This window comes from Microtus oregoni, unplaced genomic scaffold (genome assembly GCF_018167655.1).
Source record: "Microtus oregoni isolate MIOR12 unplaced genomic scaffold, Mior012 000004F_ref0000308, whole genome shotgun sequence".
NCBI lineage: Eukaryota > Metazoa > Chordata > Mammalia > Rodentia > Cricetidae > Microtus > Microtus oregoni.
The window spans coordinates 19,529,799-19,548,240 of NW_024543063.1; positions in this window are offsets into that span (position 1 = coordinate 19,529,799).

Sequence of the window (18,442 nt, forward strand, 5' to 3'; positions counted from 1 at the left end):
GTTGGGGGACAGCTCCGGGGAATGGATTTAGGGGCTTGCACATGCTAGCCAGTGCTCCACCAATGAGTTCATACTCAGCCACTGGTGTTTTGAGAAAAGGCCTCATCATGTAGGCTAAGCTGGGATCTTCTCCCTCCCAAGTGCTGGGATTATGGGTCTATGCCACCTCATCCAGCTTATTGTTTTGATTCCACGGAAAACAAAGTCCTTGATTTATTAATTTACAAGCTTGGAAAAGCTAAGGAAGGAAGAAAGGAGGTGGTGAGGGGGGCAGGAATTCCACAGTGGCCTTTCTTTGGCTCATAGCAGTAGCCTGGCTCTCAAGACAGATGGCTCTAATTTAAGGGGAATTAAATGTACAATATTGAATTAAAAGCGCTTATTATAGTGGGACTAGGATTGTAGAAACATATGACAGCCTTATCTCATTGACCATAGAGACTTCCCTGCAGTCAGGTTAATGAGATGTATTTTAACTGGAAGCTTAAGAGCATCTCAAGCCAACACAAACTTGGTTTGCTACGGTCCTTTCTGAGTTTCCTTCAACCTAACTTCTAGAGCAAGGGCAAATCTAGAGAAAGCACAAGGGATGGATGATTCCAGGCTCTCATGACCTAATGCTCTGCTGAAAGCCTGCTCTGAGGAGTGGTCTGATGGATGCAGTCCAACAGGGTCTTCCTTTGCTTGATCAGCTGTAACCACAACCCACAGTGTGATCAAGACACTCCCCACTGCTGAATTCGGCAGGAAGTCCAGCCTCATACCCAAGCGGTGGGCTAACCCCAGATTGCACAGGTTAGCGTGACAACCACAGTGCAGGCAGTTCATGGGCAACTGAAACATGACGGGCAAACTGAACGGTGCTGTGGGTAAGCCAGATCTGGATGGCTTGATAGGAAAAAGAATATAAAGTATGTTGATTCCCTATTTTGTGATTAATTTTACTTTGTATCATAGGGCGATGAAATATAAATTTCAACCTTCTCTGCTTTGACTTTTTATGAATCTTAGGGTTTTTAGATTACTTATAGTCTCAAGTTGGATTTATGTTGGACAACCCTACCCACTGGCTTTGTTTCCAGCTCTCACCCCGGCCTGAGCCTTGTTTATCACCATATCCCTGCGGTCCCCAAGAGTGCTCTTCAAAGGGACCCTCCATCTTAGAAGGCTGCTAACTGTGGGGTGTTGATGTTACCACTACAGGCCTTGGATTTTAGGGTCTTGATCCCTTCCTACATTGCTCATTTTTCTATTCACTTGGTTACTCCAAGTCAGACGGTACCCCACCTTTGATTTAAAAAAAAAAAATCTATTGGGACCTTAGGAAACTAGGCACAATGGTACGGACCTGTATGCAATCCCAGCACTTGGGAAGCTGAGACAGGAGGAGCACCACAAGTTCAAGGTTATCTGGACTATACAGCAAGACACTGTCTCAAAAAAAATATCTAAAATCTGTAACAAGAAGCACTATGAATAAAATAAAGCTAATTTTCACTCTGACATCTCTTCCTGTCATGTCACACTCACCAGATGTGAGACACACTCCAGCTACATGAGGACCTCATTCTATCTACGTGACATCAGGATTTCTCCCCAACTCAGTCCTCTGCATACACTGTCCCCTCCATAATGACACTTTTCTTTCAGACTCCACACAGCCACTTACACTGAAAGATAGAGAGCAACTCTGAGGTCAAACTCAAGGTCGACTTCCCTCTCCCATGGCAGCTCCTGGGGTTCTCTCTTCAGCTCCTGTTAGCTGCTTTCTGTTGCTCTGATAAAACCCAGCAAGGCAACTTACCTAGGGAGGGGTTTTTTTTTGAGTTTAAAGATTTCAGAAGGGAAAAGGAAGAATCTATGAAGGCAGAATGGAGGCATGGTCCATTGAGCAGGAAGCTGAGGGCCCTCACCTTTTAACCAGTGGTATGAAATAGAGAAAAACAGAATTGAGATGACCTGAGTCTACAATCTCTCAAAGCCTGACTCCAGTGACAAGTCTCTGTCAAGGCCACACCTCCAAAGTTGCAAAAATGGCACTGAAAACCAAGCATTCAAATGCCCAAGACCGTGAGGGAGGAAGCATGTAATTCAAACCACCATAAACCCCAGCAGGTATATTCCTCATTTAGGTCTCTATGGCTCTGTCAACTGGAACACACACTGCCAGAAGAAAAAGTGCCCTTCTATAGGAGTATCTGAGAGCTTAATCTGGCCCAGGAAAGCTGATGAAAATCTACTTACATCAGTTCTGTGCAGACAGATAACACAATGTTGTGCTTTAAATGTGGTGTACCCAATAAGCCCATTTATTCAAACACTTAGTCTATAACTGGTGGCAATCTTTGGGGAGGTTGTGGCAACTTTAGGAAGAAGAAGGCAGTCACAGTGGATGAACTGATCCTGACAACAAGCCATGGTCTGTTTTGGAGGTCCCCACTGAAAGTCCTGATAACAATCTCCTTATTTTTGAGACAAGGTGTCACGTAGCTGAGGCTAGCCTCGAACTCATGATGTAGTGGTGGATGAAGGTGAATTTCTGACCTCCATGATATGGATATGTAAAACAATGAAAGCCGAGTTCACTGGGGGCCAAGGGTCACTTTTTTTCTGAGTTTATGTTCTCTTAGAACAGTGGTCCACAACCTCCCTAATCCCTTAATACAGTTCTCATGTTGGGATGACCTCCAATGATAAAATCATTTTCTTGCTATTTCATAATTGTAGTTTTGTTCCTATTATGAATCATAATGTAAATATCTGATAGGCGACCCCTGTGGAAGGGTCATTTGACCGCCCTCCAAAGGGGTCCCAACCCGCAGGCTGAGAACTGTGGTCTTAGAAGGAAGCCAAAAAATATTAACAGAAGATCCGTTGATCCTGTACTCTAAGACGGGTGAAAACTTAGCACTTGCTGCTTGCTTGGAGGGAGTCCAGAATGAGGTGTTTGAACTCGAGCTCATTAGAGCTGAGCTTCATGGGTAGACAGTCACCTGCAAGCTCTCAAAGCCACCAGGGGCATTGCTGTCACTGTCTAATAGTCTCTGCAGCTATAAAGGTCTAACGCAAAGCAGAACATTAATATTAATTCCCAGTTGTGTACTGTGTGGATTAGGCAGCAGTGTGAGTCACAGAGTCCTAGCTCCGTGCTAATTCTTTTTCTTCTTCTTCTTCTTCTTCTTCTTCTTCTTCTTCTTCTTCTTCTTCTTCTTCTTCTTTTGAATTCTAGATTTAGGGCAGTGGAAAACAAATTCTAACTGCCTGCTTTTCGGTTTAATTAGAATCAGCTTCGTGTTTATCTGGCATTTCTTTTTGGCGTTTCACCTACTCCTGGCCAAATGAAGAAAGGAAATGCAGGATGATGCTTAGCTTGGAGGCAGAGTAAAATTAGGTAACAGTTTCCCAATTCATATTCTCACATCCAACATTCAAGATTCAAAGAATCGGAAGATTTCTCCCAAGCCCTGGAGGGTAACGGGTCCTTATCTACCCACCACCCTTCTGCTAGCATGAATGTTTTAAATTAATTGTGTTTACTGTTATTGTGAGTGCATATCGGGGTGCATACTGGGGTGCACCTATGCCATCACACATATGTGAGGGCCAGAAGACACCTTTGAGAAGTCAATTCTAGACTTCAATTTCTACTTGGGTTCCAGGGAATGAAATCAAGCCATCAGGTTTGCACAGCTCCTCTCACTGGCCCTAGGTTGTATATGGAAAGAAGATTATAAACGACATTGAGAAATCTGTCTTTGCCTCCATCTCCCACTATATTAGTTAATGTGATTTAGAAGGAAAAAAAACATGACCAAGACAACACATAGAAGAGCTCATTGGGGGTTATGGCTCCACGGTTGCAGGAGCAGGGACCTGAAGGCTCACACCCTGAACCCACAAACAGGAAGCAGAGAGGGTGTACTAGCAATGATAGAAGTGGTTTGAACAAGATGTCACCCATGATCTCAAGCATTTGAACAATTGATCCCCAGTTGGTAGCACTATTTGGAGAGATTTATAAATCATGTCCTTGCTGGAGGAAGTATGTCACTACGAGGCAGACTTTGAGGTTTCAAAACCACACACCCTGCCAAGTTTGCTCTCTCTGCCTCTTGCTTGTGGTTCAAGACGTGAGTGCCCAGCTTGCTGCTCTAGCTGCCAGGTCTGTCACCTGCTGCCTCTACTCCACTATCATGGATTCTTTCCCTCTGGAACCATAAGCCCATATAAACCCTTTCTTCTATTAGTTGCTTGGTCATGGTATTTTATCACTTTACTAGAAAAGGAATGTGCCTCCTCTCTACCAGTTGCAATGTCAGAAGCAACCCAGTGGTCATGGAACCTGCAGAGAAGACAGGACTGAGGACTTTGAGAGATAACTGGGGAAATCAAGGCTTCTGACCACACCATGTGAGCAAACACAGAGGCTGAGTCAATGGCCCTAGATGAACCCTCAGATATTCCCAGCACCAAATGGCAGTGTGACTTGGCTGGGGCTATCTGTTCAGTCTGTTCCTAGTTTGTTTTCAGAGACTGTGTGGCTTAGCCAATGTCTCTGGGTAACGCTGCCTTGTACTGTGTTACACAAGTGTTTGGACCTGATGTAATTGCTGATTGGGTCTGTTTACATGACCATTCATTATGTGCTTTCTATGTCTCCTCTGTGTTCTCTCTTTGCTTCCTCTTCCTTATTTCCTGTGTGCTTTGGGGACTCTTGCTGGCTCACCTAGCTGTTCTCCACCTTGTTGCTTGGTGCCTGCTCTAGAATTCGCTCTCACTGACTTACCACAGACTGCCTTCAAGTAGCTTTTATGAATCTAGAGACAACTTCACAACAGCACATGTTCATGTCTCCTCTCTGTGTCCTTCTTCTATTGTTGCTATAAAATTAACATCTGCACACACTTTAAAGTCCATATTTTACTGTTGTTATTTTGACTTTAAACAAGAAATGTTTAAATGTCTTGTTTTTGCTAGTTGCTATTCCCAGTACACTTCGTTCTTATAGGGAATCTTGATCTATGCTTTACACTACATACAGAACTAAATTCAAAGTGGAGCAGACACCCGAATGTGAGACACAATATCATTAAACATCTTGAGGAAACTTGGAAAGCAGAGAGGGAAGGGGGCTCTTTGATAGGATGAAGGGGAGGAAGGGGCAGTAGGGAAAGGGACATATAGAAACAAATAATGACATGAGTGTATGAAAATACAACAGAGAAATGCATTATTTTGTATTCAAACTTAAAAATCAACAGTTAATAGGTAAGACCAAGTAGGTGGTTACACACCTGCAGTCCCAGTACTTGGGACAGGAGGGGGAAAGGATCAAGAGTTCAAGGTCATCTGCTTGCTGCATTTGGCAAATTCAACCCTATCTCAATAAATAAAAACCAGAAAAACAATGAAGAATATATTTAATGTGTGTGTATGTTCATGTATGAACATGGAAATAGAAAGGAGACTATGAATGGAGAGGAAGCAGTCTAAAGAAAAGGTAAGGAAAAGATGAGAGAGTAACCGATTGCATTTTCATCAAAGCAGAAGGTGGACCTCCTGAGGGGATGAAAGGGACCAACAGGGGGAGAAGAAAAGTAGAAGAAACAATGGAAAACATGGTATGAATTCATTTTTGGCATTGTGATATGGCTACAAACCTTTGGGGACCAGGGAGTAGAATATGGTGGTTTGAAAGAAAATGGCCCCCAAAGGGAGTAGCCCTATTAGAAGGTGTGGCCTTATTGAAGGAAGTGTGCGACTGTGGAGGCAGCCTTTTTTTTTTGTTTGTTTGTTTTTTTTTTTTTCGAGACAGGGTTTCTCTGTGGTTTTTGGAGCCTGTCCTGGAACTAGCTCTTGTAGACCAGGCTGGTCTCGAACTCACAGAGATCCGCCTGCCTCTGCCTCCTGAGTGCTGGGATTAAAGGCGTGCGCCACCACCGCCCGGCTGGAGGCAGGCTTTGATGATGGCAGAAGATATAAGATAATCCCACCCTAGTTCAGAATTACGTGTGATAAAGGGTTATTTATTTAGGAAAGTCTTGCAGATCACTGCTCTAAATCACAATCCTCTGCACAAACAGGAACAGAGTCTAGCAGCTAGAAGTGAGAGCCAGAAGCAAGAGAGTGAGTGAAGGCTTTACAGCTGCATTTATAGTAGAAGAGACCACACCCAAGTGGGCTGGTTTCTTGAAGGCTATGTCTGGAAGAGTGGAAGGAGCTCCCACAGCACTTTGAGGTCTCACATATGCTCAAGCCATACCCAATGTTCCTGTTGCCTGTGAGTCAAGATGTAGGACTCTCAGCTCCTGCTCCAGCATCATGTCTGCCTGCACCCCACCATGTCACACCATGGGCTAAACCTCTGAAAATGTAAGCTACTCCAAATAAATGTTTTCCTTTATAACAGTTGCCGCAGTCATGGAATCTCTTCACAACAATAGAAACCCTAAGACAGAAGGGTGAATAAATTTAAAAACTGGGACTAATAGAAATAGCCACCCATGAATGAGCAGCAGACTGCGGTATATTCATGCATTGACTACTAGGCATTAAAGCAATAAAATGGATGCGTGCTACAACATGAGGGAACTCCATAATACAAAAAAGACAGGTGTCAGAAACATGCATACTAAATGATCATATTCATATAAAATTCTACAAACTATAACACTAGAGTGAAAGCCAACCTGTGGTTGTGTGGAAACGAAGAAGGAAGCGGTAGGAGAAAGAAGCACACAAAGCCTGCTGAGGGAACCGCGGGCTCAGTATCTCCATCAGTGGTAGTTCCATACATCCAAACTTGACAGACCACACCTATGAAAGTTGCTGATACCAAGCCATTTTGTTATCACACCCAGATGCATTAGAGCTGGAGAATAACCAAAGAGAGGAGTCCTCAGGCCTGCCTGAGAGAAATACTGTTCAGGGTAACTCTGGAGGCCATGAGCAATTCCTTCACACACATGTACCCTGTCTCATGTGACTGCAACCATGCACAAAACATTCTGCGAGACTGAAACCACCTCCACAGGTCACTCTCAACAAACCCCTGCCCAGCAAAGACACCGTCACCTACAAGCAGACTCCAGCATGGGCACACGGTCTCCAATGTCAGTGAGCTTTGTATCCAGGATACATCAGAAATATCTCTCTTGGCTGTTCAAAATGTTCCCTTGCCTCAAAATCCTTAAGAATCCTCACAGTTCATCATGACATGCAATGCCCTTCTCTTTCCAAATAAATGTCATTCTGCAGAGTCTCTCTGATTTGTTTTCAGTTTTATTTGTCCTTCAAAATGTATGAAGTCTATGGTTTATCCTTTGCATCACAATAAAGTCATTGAAATAAAATTGGATCGATTCCTAGTCCTCTGAAACAGCAATCGGGGACAGCAAAAGTTGAGTTATTTTATTGATCTAAACCATGTGAAATTGCCATTTTTGCATGCAAAAGTTACAGTCAAATATAAACCCCATATGGTTCAACCAAAAATATGTAAATGTTACAGCATGGGAGATGCTGATAAACTCTGGGGGGATGATAAGAACCAAGTCCAGTGTGCAATCAGGGTTTCCACCTGGAGGCCACTTGTGCACAGTTCATGTGAGGTGGGGAAGCCAAGTTCCTTCGGTGACATCGAGGGAAAGAGGGAGGAGGCAGGGATGGAAGAGGAGACACGGAAAGACCTCCATGTCTAAAGAATGCTAAGAAACCCAGTGCAGGTGGAGGCTAAACATACCTTCTTAAAAGATATCTAACTCACAGCATAACTGATGTGTCTTAGAAATGATACTTTGAAAGTGCACTGAAAGGGGTTGAGAATAAACAGCTAAAACCTCAAATTTGGGCTGACCTGAGGTGCCCCTTCATCCTGGGAGCGCAGAGCATGCAGGGACACCCTCAGTGCTGAACACAGACTCCTGTGCTACCACCATTCACATCGGTGTAGCCAAATGACCCCAAATTGTCCCTGAACTGGTCATAGTTCCAGCAGCCTGGTCTGCTTTCCAAGGCTGAGTCAATTCCCAGACCCTCACTGCTGAGTAGCAAGGAAGACTTCAGGGCATTTCACCTTCTCCACAGGACTCAGGCTCCGCCCCAGTCTTACTCACAGGATTGAGATTCCAGCACAGAAAGGATCTAAGGTCCATTGAAGAGAGTAGCAGAGACCTTCTTTACCCTGCCAGAGGGGGCAATGCCAAAGAAGCAGACCTGGCTTCTCTTGCTGGGTACCAGCAAGAGTGCCCATTAGTGATGGTTTGGGATAGAGTTGAATAGGATAGCGACTTACATGTTCCATAATAAAGCACCACTAACAACAGTCTGTTGTGTTTGACAACATAGACCACAGCTAAAATCACAGGGACTAAAAGATGAACTGTAGCTTCCAACAGCTCTACCAACTTGAATCAGTCATATACCCCATTCCCAAGAATTCAAACCACCATGTTTTTGCTACAATAACAGCATCTTTTGGCCAGAGAAAACCTGCCTCTCTGCAGCTCCCTGGCCAGCCAACTCTTCCCCAGAGCTGCAGACATCTTAGATGGAAGACTCTGTAACCCTGAAGGAAACTTTCAGCCATGCTATTTCATGGTTCCTGTTGGATTTATGTATAGTCACACTGGGAGATAGGAGACGGGAGGGGGCGCTGGAGAACTGTATGAGTACTGGGGGGGGGGGGGTGGAATTGTAATTCAGTTGGTAGAACATTTACCCAGCGTGCACAATACCCTAAGCTTGATCCCCAGCACTAAATAAACTGGGCATAGTGTAATTACACATCTGTAATCCCAGCAGCCAGGAGGCAGAGACTGGAGGAGAAAGAATTAAAGGTCAGCCTGCGCTATATAAGACTCTGTCTAAAACCAGGTCTAGGACTTTCTGGATGAATTCCAGAGCCCTCATTCTGGCCTCCAGGCTCAGATAGGAACCTCTGGCTTGGAATGTGATGCTCTAGGATCTCACAGCTTAATGATTTTGTCTTTATTATCTAAAGCACAAAGAGGGCATGACAAGAGCTATCCATGCATGTGCCACCTGCTGCTGCCTGCAGACTCCCAGGATCCCTTTCTCAGACTCCCATCAGCTCAGGGCTCAACACCAGCTATAGTCCTGACCGGAGGGGTATGTTGAGCATGTTGGCCTGCTCCAGAGAGGTTCCACTTTGTTCCTGTAAATAGCCTGGTTCTGAAAAATCACATGCTAAATAGCAAATAAAGCACACTCTGACAGCTCAAGAAAAACCACAGCAGGAAAGAAACACCTCGCTTCGCTTTTTATTTCGTTTTACCATTTGTTGTGGCACGGTCTCCCCGTGTCATGTAGGCTGTCCTGAAACTCATAACTCGGCCATTTCAGCCTCCCTCGTGTTGGAATGACAGGCATGAGCCACCAGGCTCCTCACTTGCTGAGCTGTGGATAATGAGTTCTGCACATTCTTTCTGCCCTGGGCCGGCCTGACTGGATCTGTAGAGAGCTGGTGGGAAGTGAGGAAAGGCACAGTCTGGGAAGTAGAGAAGGCACAGAGGGACCCAGGACATTGTGCAAACTGGTTCGCTCTGACCTTTTCCACCTAGAACATAGAGTCGCCCTTTTATCTTAACCTTGGGCAGCACGTGAGCTCCCAACCTGCCATTTTCAGGGATAAAACAGAATTTCCTATAGAAGGCAGGGAGATGGGGTACTTAACAGTGGCACATTTTACCTACACCTAACCTGGTATTTAATTTGATTTAGCCTGTGGGATCTGGAGAGAGAAGCAGACAAGGAACAAAGCTCCAAGGGGGGATAAAGTGGCACTGAGAGGGGTTTCCAGGGCTGTGAACCCAGGGTTAGTCTCACGAAATGATAGCCTTAGACCACACTGAACTGAAGAATTGCCTCTTTTCTTGACTTCAAAGTGAGCACTGGTCCATTGAGTTTCCAGCTTGGTCAGCCCCTCCCTGATGGACAAATTCATCTATTTTGTCCACTAGGAACTGCTGAACACGAGCTGTGACCCCGACTAAGTGAGCCCAGGTGGGGTAGGGTCCTACGTATCTGAGAGTTAGTGGATAAAGAGTCTGTGTTCCAAGAAATAATGCATGTCAAAGGACCACAGACTATGACCACCCCATCAAATGCCTTATGACCACTTAGCATCCCAGCATTTTAGCCTGTATTTGCCAGCTTCTTTCTCGACTAATTAGCAGCATCGAAATTCTAACCATGATTGGCTAATAAACTAAATGAATCAATGTGTAGAAGCCAGAGCAGAAGCTGTAGCAATTCTTATTGCTTCTCCTTTGAACTTCTCAGATACAATGTCATTTGAAGCTGAAATAATAAAGTCTTGTGTTTGGTTTTAATAGTTTGCTTATTTTTATTTTACATGCGTTGGTGTTTGACCTACATGTGTATCTGTGTGAGGGTGTCAGATCTTGGAGTTACTGGCATTTTTAGGTGCTCTGTGGGAGCTGGGAATTGAACCCCGGTCCATCTAAAAGAGAAATCAGTGCTCTTAAGCGCTCAGTCATCTCTCCAACCCCTAAAGTCTTGCTTTTATACTGTGCTTAGAGATTCCAAGATTTAGTCTTCAGCTTTATAGAATGCCTGAGTCATTCCCCTGCTAGGGATAAAACTCAAGGCCTTGGGCCTGCTCTACCGTGGAGCTAAACCTCCAGCCATCATCCTTACATTTTAGAAATAATAAAAGTAGAGCCAAAGGGGTGGATTGTTCTGCATAGCAACAGTGTTCCTTCTCCTTCCTGCCTAAGAGCTGTTTGCCCTCAGTCTCTGTCATCACAAGCTACATTAGACTTGTAAGCAGTCCTACTGTGGAGAAAAGAGTAGAAAAGCTGAAATAAAAGAAACCCTGCTCAGATTTCCTCTGTGCAAGACCCATCCATGCCTGGAACCTGTGGTTGGCCATTCTTAAAGGTCCCTGTGTTCCTTTTGGGTATATACCCAAAGGATGCTCAATTGCACCACAAGGACATGAGCGCAACTATGTTCATAGCAGCATTGTTTGTCATAGCCAGAACCTGGAAACAACCTAAATACTCGTTGACTGAAGAGTGGATAAGGAAAATGTGGGACATTTACACAATGGAGAAAAAAAATTACACAGCAGAAAAAATTAATGACATCTTGAAATTTGCAGGCAAATACATGAAACTAGAAAACATCATATTTAGTGAGGTAACCCAGACCCAGAAAGACAATTATCACATGTACTCACTCATTAGTGCCTTTTAGACATAAAGCAAAGAAAACCAGCCTACAAATCAACAATCCCAGAAAACCTAGACAACAATGAGGACCTTAAGAGAGACATACATGGATCTAATCTACATGGGAAGTAGAAAAAGATAAGATCTCCTGAGTAAATTGGTAGCATGGGGACCACAGGAGAGGATTGAAAGGGAGGGGAGAGGAAGGGAGGGGAGCAGAGAAAAATGTAGAACTCAATAAAATCAATTTTAAAAAAGATCCCTGTGTTCTAATCCCTGAGACTGTCAGGTTAAATGCCAGAGGCATTAAAACCATAGGCGGAAGTACAAATCTTGTTTGATTCCGTTGTGCGTCTACTGATGAACCAGCCAGAGTCCAGTGGGGGGCAGCCACAGACACATCGTCACAAAGATGGCCTTGGCTATACGCAGGGGGTTACAAACAAAAGGACCTAAATGTGGAAGAGGACTTGTGTGGGGGCCTGATAAGGGTGGGAGGAAGGTGAAGGATGGCAGAGGGCGACAGTAATTGGGATGTGCCACGTATGTGTCTGAAATCGTCACGGAACAATTAAAAAAAAATTTAAAGAAGGATTTTGACTTATCTATGTGAGGGCTTTATCCAGGCAGAGAGGCCAGGCAGGGTTTTCCTGAATAACAGATGGTGAGTATCTCTCGGGTGAATGGGAAGGAATTAATGAGAACACAAAATCCAAGAGGAGTCATCCAGGTGGGAAAGACATCACAGGCAGAGGCCCTGAGGCCTGCCAAATAGGTAGCAGAGGTAGATTGATAAAGATGTTCTGGACGCAGGAAACAGTGGCAAGGTGGTATGGGGGAGTAGAAAAGGAGTGCCCTTAAAGGGCCAGTAACTCAGCTTCTACCTTCTCACCACCACCATGCAGACAATGGCAAGCCATTGAATGGCACCTTTAGCACAAACGTTAAAAAGTTTTAAAAAAAAATGTTCACGGCAAAAAAAAAAAATTATTTATCCAAAATATATTCTTAGTAACATGTTTAAACATACTGTTTTAGAAGGTTTTCACTTAAGTCTCCATATTTGAGTAATTGTGATTTGGTAGTTGCAATCTTGTTCTCTCTCTGAGAATATTTGCTACAAAGTAAAATTTAAAAACAAACTAAAAATTCATTAGAATGTTGTTAATGCAGTGCATTTCCAGAACTAAACATAGAGCGGTTCAGACAGCATTTTAATGACACGTTCCCACCGGCATCATGGAGTTTATGCCGGACATGATGTACCCTTGCCCAAGCTAGAAGAGTTCCCTGGGGATTCCAGTGTACTTGTACGGTCTTCTCTGGTTAGCTGGTGGGATCTAGGAGTTCTATGGCTACACAAGTAATATAAGGAGTGTTTAAGGAAGCATCTGGAGCATCTGGGTCCATTAGGTTTTCCTAAACACCACATACACACACACACACACACACACACACACACACACACACCTGACAAGATGGTTTAACTGAATTACATAGCTACATTTCATGAAAGGGCTTTCCTAAAAAGAATCAATGCAGAGAGGAAGTGGTGGCACCCACCTTTAATCCCAGCACTCAGGAAGCAGAAATAGGTGGATCTCTGTGAGCTTGAGGCCATCCTGGTCTACGGAGCAAGTTCCAGGACGGCCGGAGCTACACAGAGAAACTCTCTTGAAAAAATAATAAAGGAAAACAAAACAACAGAATAGTATCAAAATGGATGAAATTAATATTGTCCTGGAAAATGCAGTGTATAGATTGTTCACTGATGGAGCAGCTAAGATGCACAGGTCCCTATCAACTAACTTCTGCCGGCTGAGTTGGTTTAATCCTTACAAACATCACTATGAAAGAATTGATGAAATCTTCTAAACCTTCTTTTTTTAATTAATTAATTTATTTATTAAAGATTTCTGTTTCTTCCCCGCCACCGCCTCCCATTTCCCTCCCCCTCCCCCAATTAAGTCCCCTTCCCTCGTCAGCCCAAAGAGCAATCAGGGTTCCCAGCCCTGTGGGAAGTCCAAGGACCACCCATCTCCATCATAACACATGCACACACACATGCACACACTTATACATACACATAGATACACACAGACATATAGACACATTATATATAGAAAAACAGTCACAGACATACACAAACAACCAACACACATACATGCACATGTATGCATATGTATGCACACACATACACATCTGCATATATGTGTATATATGTATACATACACACACATACTGTAGTAATATGGGGCGGCAGGGCTGCGTCCCCCACACCCGGCCGCCCACATGGCTAGCTTATGCCCCGAAATAATTACACAGACACTGTATTCCTTTAAGCACTGCTTGGCCCATTCTCTTCTAGGCTAATTCTCACATATTAATTTAGCCCACCTCTAATCATCTGTATGTAGCACCCCAAGGTGCGCTTACCGGGGAGATTCCAGCCTAGTCCATCCTGGGTTGGAGCTTCATCCCGGGAGCAGGGCATGGCGTCTCTCTCTGAGGCGTCTGCTCCCAAGAGAGCTGTGGAGTCTCTGAGCTCACTTCCTCTTCCTCCCAGCATTTTGTTCTGTTTACTCCTCCCACCTATCCTCTAACCAATAAAATGGGCCAGGGCAGTTCCTTTATTAGCCAATGACCTTCCTCCATCAACATACAACCTATGTAGGGGTCTCCATCACTTTGCACCCACACTGTGAGACTAGCCCACCACTGGTCTCCCTGCTTTCTTGTTCTACTCAGTCTACTCATGGTACCCTGTAGGGAAATGGCAGGAAATGCTCCTGTAGCTCTTGCCCATTCCCTGCCTCTGGTCTCTCCCCATCTCTGTATCATCAAGAGCTCACCTTCTTAGTAGGCTATCAAGGCTCTTTATGAGCTCCACCTACTGGTCCAGCCTTGGCTTCTTGTGTCTCTCTGCCTGCTGCCACAATACTAACACTCCCCAGGCATGGCCACTCAGAGGGCTTCAGGGCTCTCTGTGCCTTTTCCATTCCCACACTTGTCTACTTAGAAGAGCACTCCTCTCCCTACTGGGCTCAATTCCTTTTAACCTTCATGCCCAAGCTTAGAGATAGCATCTTCTGAGTTTCCCATAATCCTTTCTCCCATCCTCTTCAAATCCCCTTCCACCTCCTTGCATCAGTTCCTACGAAAACATCTATCACAAGTGCATGGCTGGAAAGAAAACCAAGGATTGGCATGATCAAAGGCTGGTCAGCAGTTTAGAGGTGCAGCTCGTGTGACGTCTGGTGGTGAGTTCAAGAGCACAGGCAGTATTATAAGAGCTGACCTCTCTCAGCAGACCGTGGGAGGAAACAGTACAGGTCAGCAGAGTGTTGGAATGAGGAACAGACACAGGGAGCAAGGGTGGGCATCATTGACAAGGCAGCTGGTGTAAAGGGGGAGGAAAGAGACCTGGAGAGATGGCTCAGCAGTTAAGAGCACTGGCTGTTCTTGCAGAGAACCCAAGTTCCACTCCCAGGGTCCAGATGGTGGCTCGTAACATTCTGTAATACAGTCCCAGGGAATCTGATGCCCTCTATGGTCCCCCACAGGAACTGCATGGAGCTCATAGGCAATCATTCATGTACAAAATAAACATCAATAAATCTCTTTTGCTTTTTTTAAAGATTGGGAGACTCCAGCTAAGACTTTGAGCAATAGTGGAGAGGGTGCCTGAACTGGCCTTCCCTTGTTAATCAGATTGGTGACTCCCCTAATTGTCATCATAGACCCTTCAGTCAGTAAATGATGGGAGCAGATAGAGAGATCCACAGCTAAGCACTGGGCTGAGCTCCAGGACTCCAGTTGAAGAGAGGGAGGAGGGATGATATGAGGAAGGGGGCTCAAGATCATGATGGGGAAACCCACAAAGACAACTGACCTGAACTTGTGGGAACTCATGGGCTCTGGACCAACCGCTAGGGAGCTGACATGGGACCAACCTAGGCCCTCTGCATCTGTGTGACAGTTGTAAAGTTTGGTCTTTTGTGGCGCCCCTGGAAGGAAGAACAGGACCTGTCCCTGATGCATGAGCTGGCTCCTTGGAAACTGTTCCCTATGGTGGGATGCCTTACCCAACCTCGTTGCAAGGGGTAAGAGCTTGGTCCTGTCTCAACTTTGATATGCCATGCTTTGTTGACTCCTTACCCCTTCTGAATGGAGACTGAGAGAAGAGTGGATTGGGGGGCCCGGTAGAAGGGAGGTGGGGGATGGAATGGGAGGAGAGGAGGGAGGGAAAGCTGTGGTTGGTATTTAATATAGATAGAGGGAGAAAGAGAGAGAGAAGATTGGGAGAAAGCAAAGGTGTGAGCAGGAGCATTTCCTGGAGGATGGCAGAGTCAAGTGTACCTGCCCAGGGCAGAGGTGGGTCAGCCTGGGGACCCTGGCACCATTATGGGCCTGAGGGGGAAGAACGGCTCTTGCCACATTCTGAACAGATCCCCGGTGTTCCTTAAGGATCGCTACAGCTGACGGGCAGAGATGCAGAGAGTGGGTGGCAGCCATGAGGCAAGACACAAAAGGAGTCGAGTTGTGAAAAACCGATTTCCAAACGTAGTCTCGGGAATAGATTTAAGATTTCTGGTCTCTGAGACATACATAATCTCAAGCAATTTTCTAGCTCTGACCTATGCAAGGAGATTGGAAGTTAGATGTGTGCCAAGTAGACGAGGGACATTAAAACATCCCTTTTTTTCTTGTCAACCTCATGCTTCGCAGTTAACTCTTAGTTATATTGGTACATTTGATGGGGATGTGCAATCAAGCTACCCTATAATAATGCAGGTTGAAAAAGACTCACCCATCCTGTAAGATGCATGTATTGCACATAGTTAGACACCTGCAGGCCTCTCCAATGCCAAAAAGATATGAGTTATATGCCAACACAGCCTGTTATACTTGAATTTTTCAGTTGCACTTCACAGTGAAAAACTGGTGATAAACACAAAAGGACAAATCAAAGAATCACACAGCAGACATTAAACCTTTTCCCAGGTGACAATGCTTTCCTCAGGGCTATTGGTCTGTAACTCTGCCAGCCTCTTGGAGATACCATTTGTACCAGATTTGATTCCCAAATGGTAGAGATGCAAAGATGCGCAAATCAGTTATAGCTTAGACTGTAGTCTAACAGAAGAGGCAAGCTGACTCCACTGACTACACAATCTCTCTCTCTCTCTCTCTCTCTCTCTCTCTCTCTCTCTCTCTCCATTGATTCTGCAAACAGCTGCAACCTTCTTCCTCATCCCTGGATGACACCCCTCAGATTTGGCCTCATGCTGTCCCCAGAAGTGAATTAAACAATAGAAAACCCTGCTGGCTAAAAGTCTATCCTATACTTTTTCTGCAGGAGTTCCTTCATTCTCAGGAAATGACTGAACTCTTCTATGCTGTTAAGGCTAAGGCTTATCCCTAGGAGGGAACTGAGAAAAAGAATAGCCCCACATACACAAACAAATCGCTCCTCTTTGGTGCATTTGAAATTTCGATGAGTGCTAGCACTAGGCACAGTGCCTGGGCACCATGACAGTGTTAGCAAGCTCCCTGGGCAATTCTTGAGTCTAGCCCAGGGTGAGAGCCTCTACAAAAACCTTCAGAGAGTATTTTCTTACCATTGATGGTTCTTTCAGGTAGTAAAAATAGCAGCCTACTTTGCAGTTTCTATATAAAGAGATTTATTTGTGATTTTTTATACTTGTTGGAGAGGTCTTTGGTAATTCCTTTTTATGCTTAAGTGTTCTTAGGTCTCCAACAGAAAACATTTAAAGTAGGCTTTGTCATTTACGTTCATACATACAGACCCTCAGATGCAGATTCTAAATATCACCAAGCAACACCTTACTGTTCCTAACTTTGATCCCCCTAAGACATGTCCGTCTGTCCTACCACTATTTCAGTGGTACCCTGGTGTGGAGCAGGATGAGGCTCAAGCCATCGCATATGCATCATAGGGTAGAATAAGAAAGATACCGATCAAGATCTCCATCCACAGGCCATCAGTAGTGATCTCAGGTCCCAACACTCACTGTTAAATCAAGATTCCAGGATGCCACAAAAGCATATACGTGTTAACAATAAAACAAAATAAACCATCCACACTTGTGACAGCATGGATTTATCTCACCTGTTTTCTAATGCGAGATGAGTTCAGAGGGATGCATGATGTATGGTTCTGTTTAGAACATTCTGAGAAAAGCAGAATATGTGTGTGTATACACACACACACACACACACACACACACATATATATATATATATATATATATATATATATATATCCCCTACAGACATGCGTAAAGACCAATCTGATGGAGGCAGCTCCTCAACTGAGGTCCACTTTTCCCAGGTGTGTCAATCTGACAGCTAATAATAGCCATCACAAGTGGAGATATTCCTCTGTAACTTGGAGGCACTCACTTGACTGCATGAGTTTGTCAATACTTGAAATAGCACCAAAACCAACAGAAGGTCAATTGCTCCTCTCTCTAAAAATATTTTTAAAGGATAGCAGTGGAACTCACTTTCAAGCTTAGGCAAAATTTTCATTTGACTTTTGTTGGGGTGTGTGTGTGTGTGTGTGTGTGTGTGTGTGTGAGCAGGATTAAGTGCATACACGTCTCTGTGTTTGCCTGAAGAGGGCAGAGGTTGACATTGAGTATGGTTCTCTTTGTCACTCTTCACTTCTGTTTTTGAGGCAGAGTCTCTCACTGAACCCATAGCTCACTGATTCAGCTGCACCTCTGGTCAGTGAGCCCAGGAAACCCTGCTGTCCCCACCTCTCTGGTGCTAGGATTGTGGCAGACCCAGTGTGTTTCACGTGATTGCTTAGGGTCCAGCTCAATGGCCCACAACTAAGCCGCAGACAGTCTACAATTTATCCATCTCCCCAGTCCCAGCAACTTATTTCAAATGATAAAATGATTGCTTTATTCAAGAAAGATACTGATTGCTTTTAGCATGGAATTGCAAGTCAATGGTCTGGGAAAGGATTCTGCAAGACTGGTCACTGCCTGTTTGATGTTTTTCCATAGAATATGAGGGAGTCTCAACTGACCTGAGTGTGTTGTAGGATTTTTTTTTTAAGTTGAGTGCCAACAAGATGGCTCAGCACATCTTGCCACCAAGCCTGGTGGCCTGAGTTCCATCCCGTGGACTCACATGGTGGAAGGAAAGAAGCAAATGCCACAAGTTACACAAGTTATTCTCTGGCCACTGTG